This window comes from Numida meleagris, chromosome 6, assembly GCF_002078875.1.
Source record: "Numida meleagris isolate 19003 breed g44 Domestic line chromosome 6, NumMel1.0, whole genome shotgun sequence".
NCBI classification, from domain to species: Eukaryota; Metazoa; Chordata; class Aves; order Galliformes; family Numididae; genus Numida; species Numida meleagris.
In genome coordinates this window covers 20,878,434-20,904,503 of record NC_034414.1, presented here as the reverse complement: position 1 = coordinate 20,904,503, position 26,070 = coordinate 20,878,434, and the positions used below count along the sequence as shown (strand labels likewise).

Here is a 26,070-nt window from a genome sequence, read left to right as displayed (position 1 = left end):
TAAATAGCTGAAATTTTGCATCATTGTGCCAGCAATTTATTACCATAGTTGACTGTTTGGGAATTGGAAGAACAAGAATAAGTCTAGCAAACAGCTGAGATGTTTCTTCTTCTTCTTTTTCTCCCTGAATTCCCTTCTCTGAGGTTCTTTTCAAACCATACACTTAACATGAAACCAGCCAAATGACTACAGGGCCAATATGTATTCAGTTTGCATGCTAGGAAAATATGTCTGGGCTGTTCCTAATTCCCCAAATTGAGGTTTTTTTCTGGATATTATCTGTCAATAACTCATCCACTTCCAAGGGCTCCAAAGTTCGGTGGATCTTTTTCTTGTGAAAAACTTCCAAATAAATAGTTCATAACAAATCTATGTTTGAGTTAACATGGCAATTATGAGAGGTGTTTGAGGGCTGGTAAAGAGCCAGCAGTTGCCTTTTTGTGAGCATTTCTATAGCTCTTTTAAATAAAAAGTTAAAAATTTGTAAGATAAGGTGCTGTTCTTGCCTGCTCTTCCATGCATGTGGATCTATGGAATATAATGAAGCCTTGCTGAAACTAAGGAAATTCTATACTGAAGAAAAAATGTATTAATGGAGTTGTCATTAATTTCACTGTTTTGGGTTGAATTGCACCTGCTACTAAAATTATACATTCATACAAGTTTAAGGCTGTAGACTTTCCTTGAAGGTTTGGAGTATATTTGGATTTGTGATGTGTTAAACATGATGATTCTTTGCACAGGTGGTTTCATTATAGAAAAATAGCAGGGAAATATATTTATATACATATATTTAAAATATATATTTGGCAAAGCACCTGCTTCCATAAATCTCTCTGTGTTGGAGGGGGATAGAAATCTCCACACAGTAGTAGTCATGGGGATCTCGGAAGAATTATAACAGTGACTATATGGCAGCTAGGAAAATAAAATACTTATTTGAGAAAAGTTTAGAAATAAAGACTTTTTCAAAACAAGTAACTAAAAAAAATCCCTCACCCCTGAAAAGCAAGAAAAAATATCAAATCTTTTATCAGATCTTACCCTCTCTTACTTTCAAAAGACTCCTTTTTAAGAGTAAATGGTATTAAGAGAATTCTACATTTAAATATAGTAGAATGGACAGTCTCATGTACTTACTTCAGTGGTCATCACAAGAGATTTCTTGACTCCAGTCTTTTTTGTGGCACCTAACTTATTCTGTGAAAAAAAATCACACAAACTCTGTTTACCCCATTGTACCTCTCTGTAACTTCAGAGAAATTACTTTTGCGTATTAAAGGACAGAGCCTTCCAGTTCTGATGTAGGTGAATCTATTTTAAAGTGGTCCGAAACCAAAACCAGTTTAATATGATTTAAGAAGTGGGAATAGGATTTAGAAGAGGTCTTGTGAAACTAATTCACAGTTGCATGAAAGATCCTTTAATAAAAGATATTCTGTAAAAGTAATTTTATTGCAATCAGTCTCATGTAACACACGAAGTGGATAATAAGAGAGGAAAACAAAGAAACATACATCTTTTATCCTTAAATATTCCGTTAGTGAAACAATTCTAGACACATAGTTCAAAAAACTTCTTTCTTCCATTCTTCAGTAAGATTTTTTTTTCCTGATCTGCCAGCAATTTACTGGTACTGTAACTATTTTATATTCAGACTCTTCATGATTTTTTTCCTTCTCACTTACTTTGCCTCAGGCCTAAATTGAATTGAATATATAAACAAAAAAATTATTCATTTCTGAAAAATTTAGCAGGATTGCAAGCTTGTCAACTCTTACTCTTAAGAGTAATTACTTTCAAACATGAGCTTATTGAAATACCCTTTGACATTCTAGCTCTTGAGTGAATGAGAAGTATTCATTAAAACCTCTTCAGACTTTCTACATGTTTTACATTGACATTATTATTCTTTTTTTCTTTTTTTTTTAATTTATACAATGGAATGGTTAAAAAGCACAGTGCCCAAACTCTTTTCCCTAAACACTGAAATTTTACCAAATCTGTCAATGTTACAGCAGTGCACAGGTATTAAAAATAAAAAATAATTTTTATCATAATTTACAACTTTGAGGACACCCTTTATATTTTGCCTTATATGTGAATTCATTGTGCATTTAGTAGATGAACAACTTTCCACTGCTGGATCAAAGGTTTCTGTAATGCCCCACGAACATAATGATTTTGTTTTTTTCACTGAACTCAGGGAACTGATATCTTTACTTTGTCTTAGTGAAAAGATAGGAGAAATTCAGTGTTGAGATAGCTAATTGCTGAGTATAATATCTATCTACAAGTGATTTAACTAGTTTTGGCTGTCTTAGACTGATGCAGCTAACCTTAAATTTTGTGTGAAGTATTCTGCCATGACAATGACAGTGCATGCTTTGCTTCTCATCTGTTGAATTTGCTTACATAGACATTGCAAACATGTATGGGAAGGCATTAAGTCAGCAACTGGAATTACGTGTTGCTTTTGAAAGGGTTGTAAATCCTCAAAAAATTTAATTGTTTCCTTTCAACCTATCCTCTCCTTATGCAGGTACTCATCCCCTCCCTCATATGCAGACAAGCAGAGTGCTTCAGAGAGCACAGGGCCTTAAAAATGTGACTCAGAGGTCAACAGATTCAGAGCCTCAGGCAGGAAGTGAAAATCACAGCTAAGGACAATTTACTGTGACCATTCTGCCCCAGGAGTCTCCTAGCACAACCAAAGGGCTTGGCGATGTCTCAATTTCTCACATTGTCAACTTGCATGAGCTTGCGTAGGAAGGCATGACTCCTACTGAATTAGAAATATCTCTGATGAATAAAAATTTCTTGTTTGAGAAAAGGTTTTCAGCAGCTGATCTTTGCCAAAATTTAAGGTTCCCGTAACAGGTTCCTGTGTTACTATTCCTGTACTGATAATTACTGATTATTAACCAAAAATTCAGTAGGGTGGAATGTAGTCAGATTTCTTGTAGAACGAAGAAAGGAATAATGCAATTGTAGGTTCCTCCTTTCTTTTTACTTTTTGTTTTCTTTCTCTTTTTCTTTCTTTTTTTTTCCTCTTTTCTTTTTCTTCCCCCCTCCCCCCCTTACAGCTGTCTGTGGAGGTAACAACACAATTAAGACACCTAAATCGATATCACCAATGTGCTTGCTTTTGCTTGGCACATCAAGTATCTTTTAAGAATTGTCTTTAACATAGACTCTTTGTCTTTTTTGTTTTAAAACATCATTTGAATACCTTTGGCAAATTGCTTAATTGTTTATTGATCCATGGTGCTTTTTTTGTTGTTTTCTTGAGCATTACTTCATCCCATTTTAAAACTCTTGGATAAAGCTTATATTATTTCTGAAACCTTTATCAAAGTTTTGTGCCTTGCTTAAATTCCATGTTGCTGGAGTGTTAAGGATAGAAATTATATCAAAATACTTCAACAGTTAATGAACCAAATTGTCCACGCATTTAGAATTCATTTCTCACATTGTAGGCAGAAGATAGTTATGGTGAATTTTGCAACAGTCAACACCCACGGGGTCATATTTTATTAAACTGAGTAAATTGAATGAGTCAGAGCCTTAGCTGTCTAGGAATTTAAACAAAATAATTGACACACTATCTGCCAAACATACTGTATTTTTCTTTATTTTGTAGTGGGTGGTAGGTTAAAAGATGTCTCCATAATCTCTACTTGATGAAGACAAGAAGATGGTGGGGTTGGTGGGTTTTTTTTGCATTTTGCTTTGTTTTACATTCTACAAAACAAACCTACATCAAATATGCCTCTCCTATATCCTGCACTCCCTTCCTACTCATTCAAAGAGTAGGAACACTTTTTGGATGAAGAGTGGAGGAAATGCTAAAATCCCCTGTTACTTTCAGAGGACAATATCCCTTTTAATGTTTATTGATTTTTCAAATCCATCTAAATTACCTCTGTAATAACAGAGTTGCTCTGTTTTTATGCTAATAGTATGTGTTCAACAGTGGACTGAAGGTAGAAAGCTAGAAGACTTCTTTGAATTTTACCATGGCAGATATCCTCCATTCCCTGAATGCATAGATGAAAATAATTGTGCTGCAGTGCCAAGAAATTAGTATCCTAGTACAACTCCAGAATGCTATGAAAACATAGCATTGCATAACTGTGATTCTACTGAATGGACTCATTATGACTAAAATTGTCTAAAGTTCTATTGCCTTTTTGTTTATATCTGGCAGGAATCAAGCTATCTTACCATGATACACAATAGGTTTTTCTAAATATGGGTGGAAAAACTAGAATGTTCTTCAGAGCAAGTATTGACTGAATACAAAAGAATTGAATGGAAAATGCTGGCTTAAATTAGTGTTACATTCTTGTGTTGGAAAGTGATCAGCACATCAGTCATCTTTAGATGGAAGCTTCTGTTACCAGGTGGAAAATAATATAAATTGAGTATTTCTCATAGCTCAAAAAGTTAGTGCTGAAATAAGAATCTATACATATCTCTCCAAAGGATACATAGTATTAACGCTTTGGGACAAGCAATCCTTAATTTCAATTTTATGTTTTAAAATTTTACGTTTTAATTTCTTTTTTTTTATTTTATTTTTTTATAAATCTCCAGTATTCCAGAAGGCATAGAAATTAGCTGCCATCACAATCTGTGGTAGCATCTTTACTTGGGTATAAGCCAAAGCCCTCAACTAAAGGCAACTAAACCTATATTTAAATACTTCTCATGCATAGTTTACCTTTGCCAGAGAATCTCAGTGGCTACATCTCTTATGAACTTCATCTCCTGGAATATTAACATTGTTGAGTCCTAACATAGTGTAAATCATGTATTTCATTGGAGTTGTCTTTCAAATAAAAAAGATTAGCGTAGTTCAATTTTATGTTCGCCTTTTCAAAAGATTATGTTGTTAGATTATATGTCATTGTGCTTGAATAGACTAGAAGATAAATGATCACTTTGCAATCTTACGGTACAGACTATGCAAACATTTATTAAATAGAACTGATAAATGTAGTTTAGCTTAACTGTGCAATTGCATTTATTGCTAGATTCAATTTAAATATACACAGCACATCTATCCTGTCAAAGTCCAGTCCTGTCGTGTAAGAATATATTAGAGTGACATGCACAGCATTTCCATGCTGTGCTTTGTCTTTATTCCTTACCTGATTCTTTTATAAAATCTACTTCAATTTTCCTACAGAGAACATACATAGTAACTAATTGTATTAGTATCTACCTACTTTGCACTGAGTAAAATATAACAAGATTCAATATCAAATGTGAAATTAAGAAACAGCTGGCTTTCTTTTGCTGTGTCTCAGAGCTTGCCAAAGGCCACTGAGTAATATTCCTCACATTCCACATGTATGCATGAAATCCTATCTAAGTCCTGATGGAGCACCCTTATGCAGTAAATCATTTGTGCAAAGCTTTTAATAAAAACTCATTTCTCTGGAGTTGTCTTTTTTTTTTCTTTTTCCTTTGCATTATTTTTCCCCGTAGCTTCTACTGCTATTATGAGTACAGATTAAAATGGACTGTAGGCATTCTGAAGTCATCAAGATGCAGTAACCCAGAGACACTGGTTCTAAATGATGCCCTTTTCATGAAAGGCAATCATTGCATGCTTGCTTTTGTGAAGGATAGTATAACTGCAGCAAAATTTAGCACCAGTGTTACATGCATTTTCAGTATTATATATCATTATTTAAACCTATTTTTAATTAACAACACATGTAGTAACAAACAAAAAAATACATTTAAAGATTATTTATGAAAATGAAAAGGTTTTTGAAAAGTCTTGATTCATGACTGAAAGACTCATGCCCACATTAGTCGCCTAACCTGAATATTCAAATCATTTTCTTTTGACTTGGCAGTACAGATGGGAGTAAATTAAAAGCTAGTCTGAACAGTTATTCAGCTTCTTCAGTGGGGAAGAAATATCCAAGAACTATCCCAGGAAGGGGATTGTGATTTTGTTGCAGTTTCTACTCAGATACTGCCTTGTCTAAGGAAAGCAGTTTATTGCAATCTGTTCGTTTTCTTTGCATAACCCTTTTCTTTGTTAGGAATGTGTTAAGACTCTTCTGCTCTTTTTATTATTTTTTCAATTATTCTTCCTGGAAAGGAAATATCTAGAGACTCTGTGATCAGGATACGACTTGCAGGAATCAGAATGCTTTACCGGATCAGGACTAGATCTCTCTACCTCACAGTGCTGAGCAATAATAGAGAAATGCAAGCTGCTGTAATAAGCCAAGTGCAAAATTGGATTACAAAGTCATTAGAGGCTGCAGTTGTTCAGCACCTTTTAGGCCCTTGGGAAAGATTATTAAACAAATGAAAATGGTTTTAAAACTAAGCATTTTATTCCTTTCAAGTAGCGGTTATTATTTCTTTAACTTCTAATTGTTATGCATAATATTGGATTATATCAAATTCAAAATTTATTTATTGCACCTATAAATGTAGATCAGTGCTTGTGCCTTAAAACATACAATATTTTTTCCTATTTCTGAAAACTGGACGTTTATATAAAAGCTTATTTTTTATGCTTTTTCTGTGATTTCTGTTATATCTTTTAAAACCAGAGCACCGAAGAAGGACCTTCAAACTTTCTAAAATAATTATATTTCAGCTTACATAATTTTTCATGTTTTAAATTATTCATTATTTTGACTGCATATTAAGAGAAAGTATTTGTGGGTATGTGTGTGCAAGTATTTCTTTTGGTATATCATAGAATCAGGTAAGCACTGGTTGGGATGGGCCACTGGAAGTCATCAAGGCCATTTGCCACCTACAGTGCAACTGTCACAAGCACTGGGTCGTATTAGGTTTTACTTTCTTTAGTTTGTAGTAAAATCTTTCAAGAATGGATGCTCTACAACAGTTCTTGTTCCTGTGCTGTCACCCTTCTAATGGTGAAATTGTTTGTCCTAATATCCAATCTTAAAAACTATCCTGCAGTTTTTGGCTGATGTCCTTTTTTGATCTGCCATGTCCAAAAAGAATTTGCTGTGGTCAACTTTGTAAATCCCCCTAAGTGACTGTAGTCTGCCCATAGAGCAGCATCCTTTAATCTCTGCCAGACAAAACAAGCCCTGTGCCCTCTGCCTCTCCTCTTAGAAATGCCCTCTAGACTCTGACCCTCTTCGTAGCCTTTCTCTGAGGCCTTCTGAGTATCTCCACATCGTTCTTGAATACTGGGGCCCAAAACTGGATGCAGTGTTTTAGGTGCAGCCTCAGCAGTGCCAGGTAGAAAAGGACAGTTTATAACTTTTCTTACTGTGCTAGCCATTGTACTCCTAATATATTCAAGTAAGTGGATTGGCAAACTTGCAGTGGCAGTGGGCTGTACTCAGTGAAAGGGCTCATGTTCAACCTGGCATCCAATGTGACCTCCAGGTTCTCTCCCCCTGGGCTACCACCTAGCCTTCCAGGTCTCAGGCTGTACTGAGCCACTCTCAAAGCAGAACCATACACTTCTTGTTGAACTTCAGGATGTTTCTATCCCTAAGTTTCTAGGAGTCTGTTGTTACAAGAGATAAAATAAACAGTAGTGTATGAGGACACGATTCTGGTTTTAGATTGTTTATTTGTACATTCAGTAAATTAGTTTTCATTTCCCTCTTTCAATAAGGAAAAAATCTGTGATTTTTAAAAGTATATAATTTTCCATAGATGCCTTAGTAGAATCACTTCATTTATCTTTTTTTTGCAAGTGTGTAATAAAGATAAACATATTCAATATTTTGGTTTGACTAAATTCTAACCTAAAGTCTACCATCAGTGGCAATCATTGTTACCTTTCATTACCTGGCAGCAGTTAAGCGCCTAGGCCCAAAACATGGCAGCCGAAGGGTCCAAGGGCTGGTTGCTCTGTTATTTTAGTTGTTGTTTGATTCCTTATGTGTTTTAAAGCGAGGCTTGTTTTGGATCATGACTCCAGTATTGCCACTCGCATTTGTTACTCAGAGGATTGGAAGTTAACTGCCTAATCATGATGAGAGTGACCTGATTAAATAGCAGACTGCCAAGTTGGGACCTTGTGTAAAACGGCTTTTTGAAGTGTTCTATGTGTTCTGTAAAGAGGAAAAAAGAACCTTCTTCTTAGAATCATATATGGCATTTTCAGAAAAACTCCTCCTTGATCCATACATAGTCAGCATTACATGTGATCAGCATTATGCTCCCTACAGTTATCCAAACATGAGCCTGGGCAAAGGGAATTGTTTCTTAATTACCTGTCCCTGGAAAGTGAATGAGGCTTTGAGACAACTTATGCTCAATCTTTTTCATTTGTTTTTTGTTTTCTTGGGCAATCAATCACTAATTTTACAATACCAATTCGAAGAGGTGGTGAGGGTTATATGAGTTACTAGGACTAAACAACTGCCAAATTCTGCTTGACTACAATAGACTGACTTATGCATTCTCTTCACCTTCTAGCAAAATATGGTTTCTTTCTCTCACATCAGTTCTTTCTTGGTATCTTTCAACAAATTTCTATCTTATAAATACATCAAGTTTTGTTGTTGTATTAGGCATGGAAAGTATCAGAAAAGATAATGTGTCTTTGAAGATTGATACATTTCCTTCAAGCTTTTTACTTGTAGTTTTTCTGATGCACACTGGGCTATACTGAAAAAAAAAAAGCAAAAGTTATCATGCAGCAGAATTGCTCATCTAACTTAGTATGTGAAAACATGTTTTTAAAATAATAAGTGAAATAACTTTTAGTACAGATCATAAATAAAATGCAAAAGTTAGGCAAACAGAATACAAAATGAACCTAATTTTTAATTATTATTTCTTTATTCAATGTTTTCATTGCTACCAATATATTTTTTTTTTTGGCATTTTGCTGACTAACATGAAATTCCCACTTGACTAGATTAAGTATAATAGAGTGTGGAAGGGATTGAGGTACAAAATTCTTATATTTCAGAGACTGTGGGCATAGATAATCTTTTTTTAATTGAGAAATGATAGTATATTCATTTAACTTAAATATTAGCAGTTGTTGAAAGAAAATATAGTATTACGGTACCTGTGACTATCTTTGTATTTTTCTTCCGCTTGCCTTTGACATTTGAGTGTGCCTGGGGAGGTGAGGGAGTGAAGAAACAAAAAACTACATATTGAAAAAATATATGAGTGCAACTTCAAAAATTCCTGGAACTTTACCATGTTTCCCCTTTAGCATTTCAACTAAAACAGATATACAAATACCAGATATTTCTGATATTTAAAATACAGTTTCCCAGTAAAGGCAAAACTGTATAGATTCTTCGGAAACATGGAGAGGTAAGTACTTATTTTCTTCTGGCATCAAAAGCTTTTGAATCGTACTTTCATGGCTTATGTTAGCATAAAATCTTTTTTTATATAAAAATGCTAGCAGGTCTGTAAGCTTTTCACTAACTTTGGGACAGCCTTAGGCTACTATTCATGAATGAGCTCCGTATGTGGATGTAGGGATGTGAGAAAAAGTCACAGTATTTAGCATTTGCTCCATCTCAAACCCATTTATCCATGTACTTTACTTTTATAAGGTCATTGAGATATTATTGTGATGGGCGACCTTATAAAAATCATATAGCCGCAGAAAGTAACATTTTAAAGGAAGAATGTTGAACACTCTGTCCAGATGTTACTTAAAATAGGTTTTCAAATATAAAGAAAAAATCAAATATGAAAGAAAGCATTAGGGTAAACATAGCGAACATACAAATTCAGAAGAAAATGAAGGGAAATGAGATCACATCTATTCTGACAATCTTTTTAAAAGGAAAGAAAAAAAGACAAAGAATTTTTAAAAGATAGTGATACTCCAGAATGACTGACTAGAAGAAATAATCTCAAAGACAAAAACAAAACAAACAAAAACAGAAAAACCCCTACAAATATAGATCATTTGGCCTTTCAGATCAGTATACAATTTTTTCTTGCAATCTCATGCTTTATCTACTTTATTTCCAAATGTTTCACAATTACTTTTCTTTTGGATAGATTTCAGGCTCCTGAAATGTTTTTCCAATATCCAGTTTATTATCTTCATTTTGTACTATCATTCTTACTCAGTGTTTCATTCTCCCTACTTTGTACTAAATGAAGATTTTCCCCCTCAACTTGTATAATCTTCAGATATTTATAAATAATAAAGTCACACCTTTTTACTTAGTTCTGTTGGACTAATCTGTCCTCATAAAATAAGTTCTAATCACTTGAACAGTGTTTCGTCTTTGAACATCCTACTTGTTATTATTATTTTGGTTGTAAGGTGTTTAGACTTAGGGTATTTCTGGTCTCATAGCTGCATAAGACTGAAGTAGGGTATATGATCAAGTTGACGGGCTAGGTTAGTGTGAAGTATACTGGTAACATTTGTTGTTCATTCAGTATTGCTTTGAACTTACTTCATGAGCAAGAAATAAACATGACAAATCTGTAGTAACTGAGGTTGTCTTCTCCTTAGAGGCAGTCATTTCTTGTTGGAGATAAAGAGTAGGTGCAAAGGTCAGTTATTTGGCCTCCCTCTTCATTGAAGAAAAAAAGCTGAACTTCAGAGAAATTTCTGGTTTTGTCAATTAGCTTTAAATCTCTAAAGAGATTTTTTCTCCGTGTGATTACCATTAGATTCGGTATATCTGTATTAGGAATGTAGATTTAATTTAAAGTTCTAAAGTTAATTAAAGATTCATACCTGTTGTATTTAATTCTGATTAATTTACATGCAAAATGTTTGTCACAGCATAACAAAGCATAGTATCAGCAGTTCTGTAAAATTCCATTAATGAGATTTTACCCATGTTCAGTAACTGTGATCATGCAAGTTCATAGGAGTTGGTTAAAAAAATGGCATCCTTTTTTAAATGAAATGATTGCTCTATATTTTTTAATGATTAGTGTTGGATATGCGGGATTCTAAGTAACCAATTCCTGAAAAGTCTGAATTTAAAAAATTCTAACAGTACACGAATTTGAACTCATTGGGAGTTTAGTAGCCCTGATGTTCAGGTCATTACATTTCTGTCACTGAATACCAAAAATTTATTATTATTATTATTTTTAAGTCTTAGATAATGTCTTTATTGAAAGAAAAAATAATTGTTAAGAACAACAACTTTGGATTTAATTTTGCCCTTTAGACAGCTAAACCTGTAGTAGAATACAAAGATAAGGGTACAGATGAGTATTTCATTTATTCTATTGCATTATAGTGTGTGATTTTGATTTTATGTGTTCACATGAAGAGCATTCTTTGCGAGACAAATTGGCCTGAACTGCAGTGTTTTATGTTTGTGTCTGTATCTAATGTGATAGACTTTTTCAGAAACAAGTAACAAACAGTTTCTACTAAAAAAAAAAAAAAAAAAACTGTATCTAATGTGATAGACTTTTTCAGAAACAAGTAACAAACAGTTTCTACTAAAAAAAAAAAAAAAAATCTCATAATGCATACATTATCTATTCAGTGAATTGCAAAAGAAGGAAGAAAAAATGGTACTATTCTTCATATTTCGCAGAAAAATAGGGGAAGGATCAAAATTTATGAAATATTACACAAGTAACCCAAGACTGTATTTCTTATACATATTCCAGTATGCTCTCGCTAACTGTAGACATTTGCACTCAATGGTATATCAGAATGACACATTGTCAGCTACACTATGTGAGCATTGTATTCATGAAATGACTATGGTCCAAACTTCAGTGTTTTCTTTATGGAACTCATGCAGTGATTATTATTATCAGGTCAGTCATTTCATGGCAGCTCAAGTCCATCTGTAACAGTTGAGGCCATGAGTGTTTTTGTCCAGTTACAGTAAGGAGTAGGCAATCTTAAACTCCTTACTGGTGTTACAAACTTTCATAATCAATTGAAATAAAAAGGTAGTCTTCTTTCATTTTTTTTCTTTCACTCCTCCCCCCTTTAAATCAGTCTCTCACACATTTTACTTGTTATTGGCATTATAGTGTTTAACTTATGTATGTATATGCCCTGTAAATATAAGGAAAATCAAAGAGAAGTGTGTGGTTTTTGCTGTTAGTTTTGCAATACGTTTATAATGGACTACATTGTGTTAAGTAGCAGTACTGCAAGAAGTAATCGGTGATAGCTTGCTAATGTGACATATATAAGCTGAGGATGGTAATTAAACCATTAATATTATTGTTAGCATTAGTAACTCCCCCTCAAATGGATGACCAGTAGGTGAGAATAATTGTCATGGATGTTGTTATATGCACCACACTATTCCTTGTGAACAAGATTCCTGCTGTTACAGAAGAAATAAATGCTCATTTCAGTGCTTTCTGGTTTTGGCTAGCATTCAACTCTTGCTCTTAACCTTAGCAGACTGTGCTGTTCTTTCTTTACCTGGAATCGGAGAGCTTGGCCCAACACTGTATTTCTGAGTCTTATTTGTTTGGTCTTTATCTTGCGTTAAATCACAGGATCAGGAAATCTCTGTGCCATAAAAGGACGTTTTATACCTAAATTTATTCTTGTATTTTGTGTGCTTAAGATGGTGGATGAGATTACTTATTGTGCTTCTAAGTGAACTCTTGCTTTTATTAGAGCTTTATGGTTCTACAAGTAACAGATAACGTGCATGATCTCAAGAGCAGAATTCTCAGTGCAAAAGGAATCTTTTCCTGGATTTCTCTGTTCTGCTGCTGATCTCAGCAACTGAACTTAAATATCTGATAGCTTTGTTTTTTATTGGCAGATTGGTGGTATACGGACTTTGGCAGCATTGATTTTTGTTTCTTCTTTTGATTGGCATGTTTCTTTGTCATGCAGATCTAGTCTTATTCGAAATGAAGATTCCAATATGTTCCAAAAAGAGTTATTGGGAGTGATTGTGTTTCACGTCTACATCTAGCTTCCTGGGAGTGGATATTCCTGATGAGAGTAACACAGATATTTTTAATTTGCTGGACCTTAGTTTTCTGAGTTTTGTATTGTTTCGTAATCCATTCACCTGATATACTACTGTTGCTTATATGATAATGTGTTTAAAGTATATCTGAATTGAATGTACATGTGTGGAATTGGTATAGTATTCATATATTAATATAAGTAATATATTTAAGATAAAATATCAGAAAGACATGGTGAAATTCAAAACGTTGATATTCTGATACCTAATTTGGTGAGAAGTCCAACACTATTTTTAACATGGTGTTGTGGCTTAACCCAGCGGGCAGCTAAGCACCACGCAGTTGTTTGCTCACTCTTCCCCCACAGTGGTATGGGGGAAGAGAATAAGAAAAAACAAACAAAAAAACAAACAAAAAATAATGTAGAACTTGTGGGTTGAGATAAAAACTATTTACTAAGACAGAAATGAAGAGAAAAAGAGAATAATGATATTAATGATGAAAATATGTACTTACAAATCAAGCGATGCACAGTGCAGTTGCTCACCACCAGCAAGCAGATGCCCAGCCAGTCCCTGAGTAACAGTTGCCCCACAGCCAACTCCTCACAGTTTTTAATGGTTTTTTTTTTTGCAAGATGTCATATGATATTGGCCAGTTTAAGTCATCTGTCCTGGTTCTGTCCCCTCCCAGTTCCTTCAGCCCCCTCACTAGCAGGACAGTACAAGAAGTTTAAATGTCCTTGGTTCTGTGCAGCCACTGCTCAGCAACAACTAAAACATCAGTGTTTTATCAACATTGTTTTTCTCCCAAAGCCAAATAAGAGCATCATATCAGACATTATGAAGGAAAAAATACCCACCTCTGTCCAGCTGAAACCAGGACACATTGAGATTTTCTTTTTACATTAAATTTGTTTTGTCATTTGGCTGTAGTAAGTAGCTAAGGACTTGCTCTTCTAATGTGTCAAGTATGACTTCATCCATTTGATTTTAAGGAGCAAAGGGAACTCTTAGGATTTCTCATATTTCTTTGCTGGAGTTAGAATCATAGAATAATAGAATCATCTAGGTTGGAAAAGACCTTCAAGATCATCAAGTCCAACCATCAACCTAACGTACAAAGTCCCATCAGTAAATCTGTCCCTTAGTGCTCCAGGATTGATCCTGGGTAAGCATTTTCTTTAAGTATCTAATTATGCGTAATGCTGAAAATCTTTTATTCCTGCTGAATACTACTGAAGGTTGCTAGGCACCTCAAAGGGCCAGTGAATATCACAGCTTGCTTAGCACATGGTACTACATATGTCATTTGCAATCTCTGCTTAGAGCAGACTTCTGCTGTCACCATAGATTATTCAGTATGGTTTGGGAGTTTGTTTTGCTGTGCTTAGAATGTGATTCCATCCCTTATAAAATAGTAATATTCTGTGGATTGTGATTCTTGGATCCAATAAGAACAGATCACTGAAGAATTGGGGAGAAGAATGATTTGAGATTTTAGTATGTTCAGTTTCCTGAACATTTCATACAAAATCTCTCCAGAAGATCAAACCAGCCAATGACTGACGTGATATGACAGTAATAAAAAAAAACTCATTTTCTTGCCAACTTTGTTAGATCATTATTCTTTAAATATTGTTTATTGTGACATGCACATTCCCATACAGTCTGTGTAATGCTGGCGGTATGCAGGATGAACTTACCACAAAATAAGCATATCCCCAAAGCCTTAGGGCATTGAGCTACCCTTTTATTCCATGTAACTTATTGCAGAAGTGCTCAAAGGATGACATGCTTTACTGTGTCTTACCTTCTTGCTTTATTATTACCCTTCACAAAGGTCAGATGGGCTTGACACAAATTCAAGAGAAAAGAATGTTGTACAAAGTTGCTTTTCCTCATTTTCTCTCTACTGGAGGACCTGAATATTTTTCTGAGATCTGCAAGAGTATTTTTTTGTATCATGTGGAAAGCAGAGAATTGTTTTCAATTCCCATTGTGGTAATCAATGAGATGTAAAATTGCAGCAGTTCCATGCTGCCTAGAGCCTCTCCTGACAAACCTCGTTTGGTTTGTCAGAATGCATAAAGAACTCATAAGACCATAACGTTAGCCCTATTTCTCTTCAATGTGACTGATCACAGAAAGAAGCCAGCTCTTAAGGAGATATTTTCATTTGCTTAATTAACACTGCCATGGCTGTTGTACAGAAAATTCTTTCTGTGTTATGAATATTTCTTAGTAGGTGTATGGGGACCATTATCTCTATATATGATATATAAAAATCAAGAAACCTGTTAGCTAGCTCTATAATTATTTCACTTTTGACAATTTCATTCACACATAGAAAAAAGTAAAGGTAACTCTGTAGTATTCTTTTTTTTCATATTTGTGTCTCTTCAGGAAAGTAGTGTTTGTCACTATTCAGTCACTAATCAACTGGATTACGAATATATAAATATATATATAAATATACGTGTATGAATTATGGATATATAAATTCATTTCCTAGTTCATAATAAATTATTTTGCAGCATATGTTTAGGAGGAAGAAACTCATAATACTGTATTTTGAAAGAACGTGAAGTGTGGCATATAACAGAAAAAACAGACGTGGTTTAGCCCCAAAGTGTTCTCCTATGGGTGTCATTATAGTTGGAATGATTGTGTTGCTTATGGCATTAGCAATGGGCCAGAAGCTTCTTGTCTATGCCTGTGACGCAGATAACTATAGTCATCATTTATCAGTCCCTTGGAGGTGTTTATAAAATGCTCCATTCTCATTCCCTTTACTACTGGAGAAAACATCAGCTTCATATAATGACATTTCTCTTGACTACCGTAGCTGATAAGAAAATAATTGAATGAATGTTTGTAAATCAGGTATTCTTTTTTTCTGCAATGGCTATTCCTTTAGCATAGAAACTAAGAGGATTGTCAGTTTCTATCTCATTTTGAACTATTTTCCAGAACTATATGCCCATTTTCTTTTGCTCCATGTTGATTTTGTAATGAATGAATGAATGAGTGAGTGAATGAAGAGGCAATGTTATTGCCGTTTTCCAACCTTTCACTAATTTAATTAAGATTTTTGACAGCAACAAAAATAATAATCATTAATATAATTTAAAAATAGCATTATGTCTTAGTTTAGAATATGTGTTTGAAGTACAACAGCTAGTCAGCAGATATGAATTTTCACTGTAGAATCATAGAATCATAGAATCGTAGAGGTAGCTAGGTTGGAAAAGACCTACAAGATCATCCAGTCCAACCATCCACCTACCACCAATAACCCCACTGAACCATGTCCCTCAACACAACATTTAAATGTTTCTTGAACACCTCCAGGGATGGTGACTCAACCACCTCCCTGGGCAGCCCATTCCAGAGCCTGACCACTCTTTCAGAAAAGTAGTATTTCCTAATGTCCAGCCTAAATCTCCCCTGGTGCAACCTGAAGCCATTCCCCCTCGTCCTGTCACTAGTTACAAGAGAGAAGAGGCCGACCTCTGTGCCTGGGAAGATTTACCTCTGTGCCTGGGAAGATCATGGAGCAGATCCTCCTAGAAGACATGTCAAGACACATACGTGACAAGGAGGTGATCCAAGACAGCCAGCATGGCTTCACCAAGGGCAGATCTTGCCTGACAATCTGGTGGCCTTCTATGATGGAGTGATGGCATCGGTGGATGGGAGAAGGGCGACGGATGTCGTCTATCTGGAATTCTCCAAAGCCTTTGACAGCGTCCCTCACCACATCCTTCTCTCCAAATTGGAGAGGTATGGATTTGAGGGATGGACTGTTCGGTGGATTAAGAACTGGTTGGCTGGTTGGAGCCAAAGGGTTGTGATTAATAGTTCTATGTCAGGGTGGAGGCTGGTCACAAGTGGTGTCCCCCAAGGCTCAGTCTTGGGACCAGTGCTCTTCAACATCTTTATCAATGACATAGACAATGGAATTGAGTGCACCCTCAGCAAGTTTGTAGATGACACCAAGCTGAGCGGTGCAGTTGATACACTGGAGGGAAGGGAAGCCATCCAGAGGGACCTGGACAGGCTGGAGAAGTGGGCTCACGAGAACCTAATGAGGTTCAACAAGGCGAAGTGCAGGGTGCTGCACTTGGCCAGGGCAATCCCAGGTATTTGTACAGACTGGGGGAAGAACTCCTCGAGAGCAGCCCTGCAGAGAGGGACTTGGGGGTCCTGATGGCCAAGAAGCTGGACATGAGCCAGCAGTGTGCGCTCGCAGCCCGAAAGGCCAACTGTGTTCTGGGCTGCACTGAAAGAGGAGTGGCCAGCAGGGAGAGGGAGGAAGTGATCCCCCTCTACTCGGCTCTTGTGAGGCCCCATCTGGAGTACTGCGTCTAGGCCTGGGGCCCCCAGCACAAGAAAGATGCGGAGCTCTTGGAACGAGTTCAGAGGAGGGCAACTAAGATGATCAGAGGCCTGTAGCACCTCTCCTATGAGGAAAGGTTGAGGGAACTGGGCTTGTTTAGTTTAGAGAAGAGAAAGCTCCGGGGAGACCTCATTGTGGCCTTCCAGTACTTGAAGGGAGCGTATAAACAGGAGGGGGAACTATTGTTCACGAGGGCGGATAGCGATAGGACAAGGGGGAATGGTTTTAAACTAAGACAGGGGAGATATAGGTTAGATATTAGGAGGAAATTTTTCACACAGAGGGTGGTGATACACTGGAACAGGTTGCCCAGGGAGGTTGTGGATGCCCCGTCCCTGGAGGCATTCAAGGCGAGGCTGGATGTGGCTCTGGGCAGCCTGGTCTAGTGGTTGGTGACCCTGCACTTAGCAGGGGGGTTGAGACTAGATGATCTTTGAGATCCTTTTCAACCCAGGCCATTCTATGATTCTATGATTCTATGACCCCCAGCTCACTACAACCTCCCTTCAGGTAGTTATAGAGAGCGATAAGGCCCTCCCCTGAGCCTCCTTTTCTCCAGACTGAACAATCTTAGCTCCCTCAGCTGCTCCCCATAAGGCCTGTGCTCCAGACCCCTCACCAGCTTCGTTGCCCTCCTCTGAACACGCTCCAGGGCCTCAATGTCTTTCTTGTAGTGCGGGGCCCAAAACTGGACACAGTACTCGAGGTGCGGCCTCACCAGTGCTGAGTACAGAGGGACAGTGACTTCTCTACTCCTACTGGCAACACTATTTCTGATGCAAGCCAGGATGCCATTGGCCTTCTTGGCCACCTGGGCACTCTGCTGCCTCATGCTCAGCCGAGCAGTGTGCCAACACCTCCAGGTCCGTTTCCTTTACACAGTCTTCCAGCCACTCTGCCCCAAGCCTGTACCGTTGCCTAGGGTTGTTGTGGCCAAAGTGCAGGACCCGGCACTTGGTCTTGTTGAACCTCATCCCATTGGCTTCAGCCCAGAGACCCAGCCTGTCCACCTCTCTGTAGGGCCTTGCTACCCCCAAGCAGATCAACACTTCCTGCCAGCTTGGTGTCATCTGCAAACTTACTGAGGGTGCTCTGAATGCCCTCATCTGGGTCATCAATAAAGATATTGAAGAGGACAGGCCCCAGCACCCAGACCCCTGGGCAACACCACTCGTGACCGGTCACCAGGTGGATTTCACTCCATTCACCTCCACTCTCTGGGCCCAGCCCTCCAGCCAGCTCCGTACCCAGCTATTAATTAATGTACCTGCAATTAATCTCACAGGTATAGGAATGATGCATAGTTGTTTACTTACAGGATAAAATAATATGTATTCTTCATTAATATAAGACAAATTATATTCTTTGTATCCTTCTGAAAGTAATCTGTCAGCTGAATTCTGCGCATACCTAGGATACCTTGGGAAAAAACTATTTTTTTGTGCAACAGCAGCAAGTGGTATTACCTTCTTTTGCAATATCTTGAGGTTATGAAGGGCAGAAAATAGATTAAGTAATAGGATAGGTCTTTCACATTATTATCTGAAATCCTCTAACACTGGAAATACTTTATGACTGGGGAATGTCTACATGGAGTAGTGAGAAGGGGCATCCTGTATCTCCTACAGACGAAATCCTATTTGTTTTTCAAGCTGATTTTCATAAAAAAAACCTTCAGCAACTGTGTCTTAAGTAGGCAAAAGATTCCTAAAATGATAAGATAAATAGCATATAAAACAGCAGAGGAATATTACTGCAAAAAAAAGTATGATAATTTGATAATAATCAGGAATAATTAGAAATAACTTTAATTTTAATCTTGAAAAACATTTTAGGTGCTTTAAAAGAAATGAACATGTGTTTTCCTATGATTAAAACAGATTTCTGGAATTCAGTAAAAATGCTTTTAGAATTTTTATGTGTCTGTATGTCTTTTCAAGACTATCATCTTTCTTTCTTTCTTTTTTTTTTTTTTTTTCCCAAGATAGTGATCTTTACCTATTTGTTTGATGACTGTCGAGTATGCTAGATTATGGTATAGCAGATAAGGCCTGGGACCTACAGCAAATTCCCTAAAACTATCACTAAGCTGATAGTAGATCAGATACCCTAGTAGAGAAAGGAAATCTAAGTCTGGAAATAATGGTAGAACTCAGGAAGAATTTAATAGCACTCATCCTGTTGTTCTGTACACCTGAGATAGATTTTTTATGTATGTCCCAATCTCTTTGTTTCACATCAGCCACACTGAATTTAGCAGTTGAAGTTACCACTAATTTATTTATTTTGTTGTATTTTAAATGCTAGACCACACTATCAAATGTTCTTCAATCTCTTTCTGTCTGTGAATGTCACACGATGTTGTACTAACACAGCAGGGATGAAAGCTAACACAAATGCGTATTTGTGTGTACAGCACCAAAATGTGTATTCATAGACAAACCTTGTCAAGTCTTTCATAAAAAAAAAAAAAGTAAAATAAACAGACGTTTGTCAAACAAGTGTCTCGAGACTAATATTAGTAGTCAAAATATCTGGTCATAAAATGGAAGGACTATTGGCAGGGGTAAATATTTTAATGCCATTTTGTGTTTATAAACACGTATACATTAAAAAGACATCAGACCTATTTCTCACACTATACTCTTGCTCTGAAATAAATCACCCACAGCTGTGTATTAGTTAGGTTGAATAAAACAAATAGTCTAAAATATTGGTTCAACGCAGATTAACTAGTTTATTGATTAGGTGTACAAAATATTTCCAGTCAGTAATACATGTATGTGAGAGAATTTATTTGCTGTAACAGTCACATAGAAAAGCTCAGAATATGATTTTAGAAACTGGTATTTATACCTTAACTTGAGTTGTTTTGGAGAATAGCTGTGCAGAATTACCTAATCTCCATCTGCTTAACTCAGATGCAGAAGTATAAAAATATCAACATACCAGAGTTGCAACTATTCTTTGTTTTGTTTCCATCTGTGTTCTTGAAAGAAGAAAAATCAGAAGTGCAGTACAGAAAATTTTTAGGACTGCTACAGGGGAATAATCCTTACTGAGGATTTTAGTGGGTTAAAGATCAGAAAAAAATGTAGTTATGACCTTGCTCTGAATAATCAAGGATTGTGGACAATTGGCCACTTCCTTAGTGTATATAAGTTATAATCTGATAAGTGTATAAAACAAAATAGAGCTCTGAAATAACAGAATATGTCAACAATTGAGGGGAATAGAAACTGGCAAGAATGCCTTTTCAAATCATCAGCAAAACACAGATAGTTAGGTTTCCTGCACAGTTAGTCAGCGGTTATTTGGAGGTGAGATTTAACTTTGTATTTAATGGTAAGAATGTTTATGAAGATATAGTTCTACGTTTAAGAAACTGTACAGAGTAGCATTCTCTCTGTGTACCCTCTGGGACTGTTGAAAGTCTTATGTGGAAATAGCACACTGCAATTTTCCTGTTTTATTGACGTTACTCTTACTTGTTATTTTACATAAATATCCAGAGCTCACACACATTTTCTAACTGCTTGTGAGTGATTCAGATTCATAAGTAAAAGCATCTAATGCTGTTTCAGATATCCCTGAGTATCCAAGACTTCCACAGGAGCAAACAGATGAGAAATGGGACCTGCGCTCTTACAGAATTGCAGCTTGGGCCCAGATGTAGTAACATCAATCATCTGAAATAGACACCTTTCATTTGGTAGTTGAATGCTGCTTCTTAGTGCTATATTTGGAGATCCGAATGCTGAATATTTATTAAAAATAGGAGGAACTGTGTAGCTATTAGTTTCGTGTCCTCATTTACTTACTATGTCAGCGTGGTCAACATGCTACCATGCGTTTTTTTCTCTTTTAAGTCTTTATTTTACTCCAGATATTTTTCATCCCATTACAACTTATAAAAAATAACAGCTTTGAGAACAATTACAGAAGCCTGATTATAACTTCAGTGAGCTTGTGTTACTCACTGCCTTAATAAATTAATAGATAGAATTTAAAGACAAAGGATCTGTAATACTAGCATAAGCCTGAAGTAAGAAGAGTGCACTCGAGGAAATGAACATTGGTCTGATAATATTGATTTTACAAATGATTTTATGCAGTTCTTCTTGGCAAGTTATTCAAGCAAGGATTATACTATATATTAACAATAATTTTCCTTTCATATTTTTCTTAACACTTTGTTTCCTTCATAATGTCCTTTGTCCAAACATTCTTTAACACTGCATTTTGTTATAGTTCATATCCAGAAAGCTAAGCTGTTTTGCATCTCTCTTCTTTTCTTTGGAAGAGCGGAGGAAGGGAGAAAGCTGGCCCAAATCAATCTTTTTAATATAGCTCTTATTTTTTACACATATGTGCATGGCAAGTGAGATTTCCCACTATAAATATACTAGATTTCATATATAAACTGACAGTTTTCAGAAATGAGGATGAGACTGCTTGCGGCTTATTCTTCAATGTATCTTGAGGGATTTCTCTTTCTGTAATTTTTGCTCATTTCCAAAGTTTCTCATCCAATAAGTACTTTGGCATATTTCCCATTTTTTTTTTCTTTCTGTAGGAAAGCCTATTGTTAGATTTTATATAAAAGTACATGAAAAAAAAACCTTCTTTTCAATTTTCAATTTTTATGTTCTTGAACTTATTGAAAGAAGGCTGCTCTCTAAAGTAAATAGGAAAATAGATACTCAAGTATATATTTCCGGTATTTTTCATTCGATTTATTTCCAAGAAGTGAATTGTGACCATGCTTTAAAAGAGTAGGAAACGCCAGGCTCTCAATTTTTGCTTTTATAATGATACTGTGTAAAAAGTGAATATAAGTATGAAGAAACTGCTTACTAATAAGCAACTACTTTGTTTTGTATTAATACTTGGAATTTCTTGTATTATAGTAAGTCTCAGGAGTATAAATTGAGTTTTGTGAGGAACTATAAACTAATGTCATTGCTTGGAATAACAGAGGTAAAACAACTTAGAAAATTGTCTCTAGTGACTCCTTGAATAGAAAAATTCTGTTTCTCCTGTTTAATGAATCCCTTTGCACATCTATTTCCATGGATGTTTTCACTGCTTATAAATACCTCTAAGAACAAAACCTTTTTTACTCAATATATTATTTTTGAATCTCTTTCTATTATTCATGTAGTTGTCTGTATTTTGTTTTGTGGGACAATATTGCAATTCATTTTTTTTTCTAAACAATATTAAGAATTTATTTAAAATGCCTACTTTGTATTGTTAAATTTGGGGTAAATGAATATTGATGCCTCACATAATCTTATAATTGTCATGGACTCAGCAAGTCATTGATGTATGTATAACTCATAATGTATGTATTAACTCAGCAAGAATTAATGTATGTTGATACACTTTTTTTTAAATGTACCTGGTAGATTTTTCTCAGTGGTTGTTTATTCTTTTATTCTGTTTAAAATAACCTAGACATTAAAGTAGACATTAAAAGCCCTAGTTTCAGCTTCATTTTCTATCACTGATTTGCTCTGCTCCTTTACTTGAAAATATAGCTACTGGTCAACTTAATCAGAAAGAAATGTAATGGAGGGATCAAGGCAAATTGTTATGTCTCAAGAGATATATACAACATATTTGTTATATTTCAGGTTGTTTCAATTTGGTTTAGAAGTAAATAGAAACTTTTCCATATGAGTTCAGTAGTCAGAACTAGTGAGACTCGAAAGCCACATCTTTGACATGTCACCACAAGATATCATCACTTGTCCTACCTTTACCACATTATCCTGAGAAGCAGACTAGGGCTCATCCTTGACCTTCCTTTGTTGTTGTTTTGGTGCTTTTTTTTCCTGATTAGAGAAGAGGGACGTGCTGATCAGGGTATAAATTGATTTAGCAGTATTTACAAAGTGGTATTTGAATAGAATTGGCAAGAAAATAAGTATTTTCTTATGTAATGTTAGTACATTTTCTATGCAGCCCTCAGTTTTCAAAAAATAATAAAGAAAAAAACCCTGAGGAAATAGTCTTCCAAGAAAAGCTGCTGAGTGGTTCATTGAGAGACAGTCCATATCTAGTTTCAAACTACCTATTATAAGTAGTCCCATCTCCTTCCAAACCACTTTGAATTACAGATATAGTTGGAGAATCAGAGTTTAATCTCCATTTTTCTCCAGTGCTTGGATGATGCAGGAACTGCTAGTGACTCAGTACAGCAGCACAAACTCTGTCTTCATCTTACGTAAAAGCTCCAGGCTGCATGAAAGCAGGAGCATTACATAAGCAGCTAGTATTTCAAGGTGAAAAAGCTTGTCAAAGAATCAAATCAACAGGGAAGGTAAGAAATATCACTGACCATCACAACAGGAGCTTCTTACAGAGATTCATCTTTTGTCTCATGGAAAGTGGGATTTTCTTAGTTCCCAATTGATTTCAAAGAGGTAGGTACCTTTCACTGCAGAATCAAGGACTGTGTCCTTCACTGAGCCACTGAAGTGACGTATTTAGGGTCCAGTGTGAAAAGGAAGGAACAAACAGCTCTTTATTTCTGTATCCTTCTTATAGACATTCTCATAAATAAATATATAAACTGCCCAGAATTAGTATAGACTAAGAAAGCTCTGTGGAGGTTGCTAGGCAGCCGAGGCCAAAGGAATAGAAAGCAGTTGGGTCTTTGAAAAACAGAATCAGTGACGTATGGGTTATCTGGACTCACCATTTACTCCATTGTCTTTTGTCATAAACAAGAAGCAGTGAAATTTGTATTTCTTTAGTAAATGAGCAGTCATTTTGTAAGATTTGAAATAGAAGATCTGTTTTGTATCTCATGCCTGTCAGTGTTTACAAGCTATGAAATTATATGTATTATAATTATTTATAAAGTTTATTTATTCATTGATTTAAATAGGATAGGCCCAATTTATCCAGGCTATAACTTGAAAACAATTTAGCAGGGTAATTCTTTTTAAATTTTTTGTCTCATTTTCATCACAATATGCATTTAATTCTCCAAGGTAGGTTCAGATGCTTAGAGGTATACCTCATCATCAAGAAGTGTGTGTTTTGCTGCTGTTAAAGACAGGTGAAAAACGTCCTTTCCAACCATACCCTGGACGTATGTTGAAGCAACTCACTATAGAAATATAGCTGTAACACGCACACGCTTGTTATTACTGTTGAGCATTTAAAAATGCAGTCGGCATTCCTAATAGACAAGGTTTTCATATACAAGATTAGGTGATCACATTGACTAATTGCTTCCTTTGAAATCTCTTTGGGTATTTGTGTCTTAAAGTATTCTCAAAATTAACTGTGCTTTCAGCAATTGTGTTAAACATGCAAGTATGATGAGGGAATAGCATACCTTACAACTCCTACCTTCCCTGAAAGTGTAATGACAGCTCTTCTATACCATATTTTAGTCTACATTACTTATTATTTCTCAGTGTCTTTAGATTATCATGTAGGAGATTTAATTAATGTATCACAGGTTTTCAAAATGTGTTTCTTTCCAAGGGTGAATGCTGTGAGGTGGTCCAGGAAACTCTGTGGAACATTCTCCAATGGGCTAGTAGGATGAGAAGATCCAGGAGTAGTTTGGGAAACAAGGAGAGGCATCACCTCCCATGACGGTAAACCTACCAAAAAGGTAATTCATGCTAGAATGTTGTTTCACAGCCTGCTCTTAAAGCTCATGGATGTAACATGTAGCAGAAAACTAGTAGGGAATGCTGTTTGAATTTTCATACTGTGTCCTCTGAATTTCTGCCCCTTTCCTTGTGTGAGGGAGAATTTGGAGGCTGTATCGTAAAGGGCTTTTCTTGGTTTCCTTCGAACTTGTTCAAGAACATAAATAAAAAGTTTACAGTGACTTACCAAAAATTCCTTATAAGACTCAAGAAAATTCCAGCATATAAGCCGTATAAAAAATACCAAAATGTTGCTTTACAAGAAGATTTAGTAGCTTTATTTTTACCTGTACATAATCTTGTTTGGTTGACTTATTTCATTCTTTTCTTAGAAGCTTTAGTGTTGTGTTTTTGGAGACTCTCTTTCTTCCCTGAACCTTAACTATGGATATTTGTATGGCTAACATTTCAGAAATTCAAGAGAATGTGAAAATTATAGATCTGTAGTCCCTCAGCATTACTGTAATGCTTCTTCGTTTGTTCAGCCAAGAAATACCAGTCAGTGAACATCAAATCTCTCTGTTGTCCCAAAAGCTCATCTATATGGTGTATATATGAACCCAGTTAATTTTCAGTATGTCCGTGCTATATATGTATTTATTGGTCTTCAGTTAGAATTAAGTTTCTTAAACACACAGATTTTGTGTACTCATCCTTAACCAATCATGTCCTGTGATATTTTGCATAGTATCTGACATGCTGATTTACTGCTTTCATTTATTAACATGCCTTAATATATGCAGAAAATAAGTATATTATCAGTGGGAAATTACAGTGGTGGAAAATGAAATGGGATCTTTGATGCAGAAGTTTTCATAAGGTACTATCCCCACCTGTCTTGATATACCCAAAAAGCACAGAACATCATTTAATTAGGAAAGTTTTTCCTTTGCTTAGTAGTGTGAATGATTTAGTTTGTTGAATAGTAGGCTAGGATTTCCAATGTCACTGGGAAATAGCTTTCCTTTTGTTGCTGGTGAACTCTGTCCAGCTCTCTGGCACCTATTAATTAAAACCATTCAGAGATTGCTCCACTACAATTCACAAATTGCTTCCCTGCTTCACCAGGCTTGGCAGCTCCCAGAAAACAGGCCGATCTACA

The 26,070-nt window shown here is 35.9% G+C and overlaps 1 protein-coding gene across 2 annotated transcripts in view; it reads left to right on the top strand.

Moving 5' to 3' along the window:
- LRRC4C (leucine rich repeat containing 4C) overlaps positions 1–26,070 on the top strand; it is a 98,377-nt gene that overhangs the window by 20,947 nt on the left and 51,360 nt on the right. For both annotated transcript variants that reach the window (XM_021403424.1, XM_021403425.1), the window contains one exon: positions 24,796–24,928. The gene's annotated coding sequence lies outside the window, so the exon portion shown is untranslated. The remainder of the gene's footprint in view (positions 1–24,795; positions 24,929–26,070) is intronic.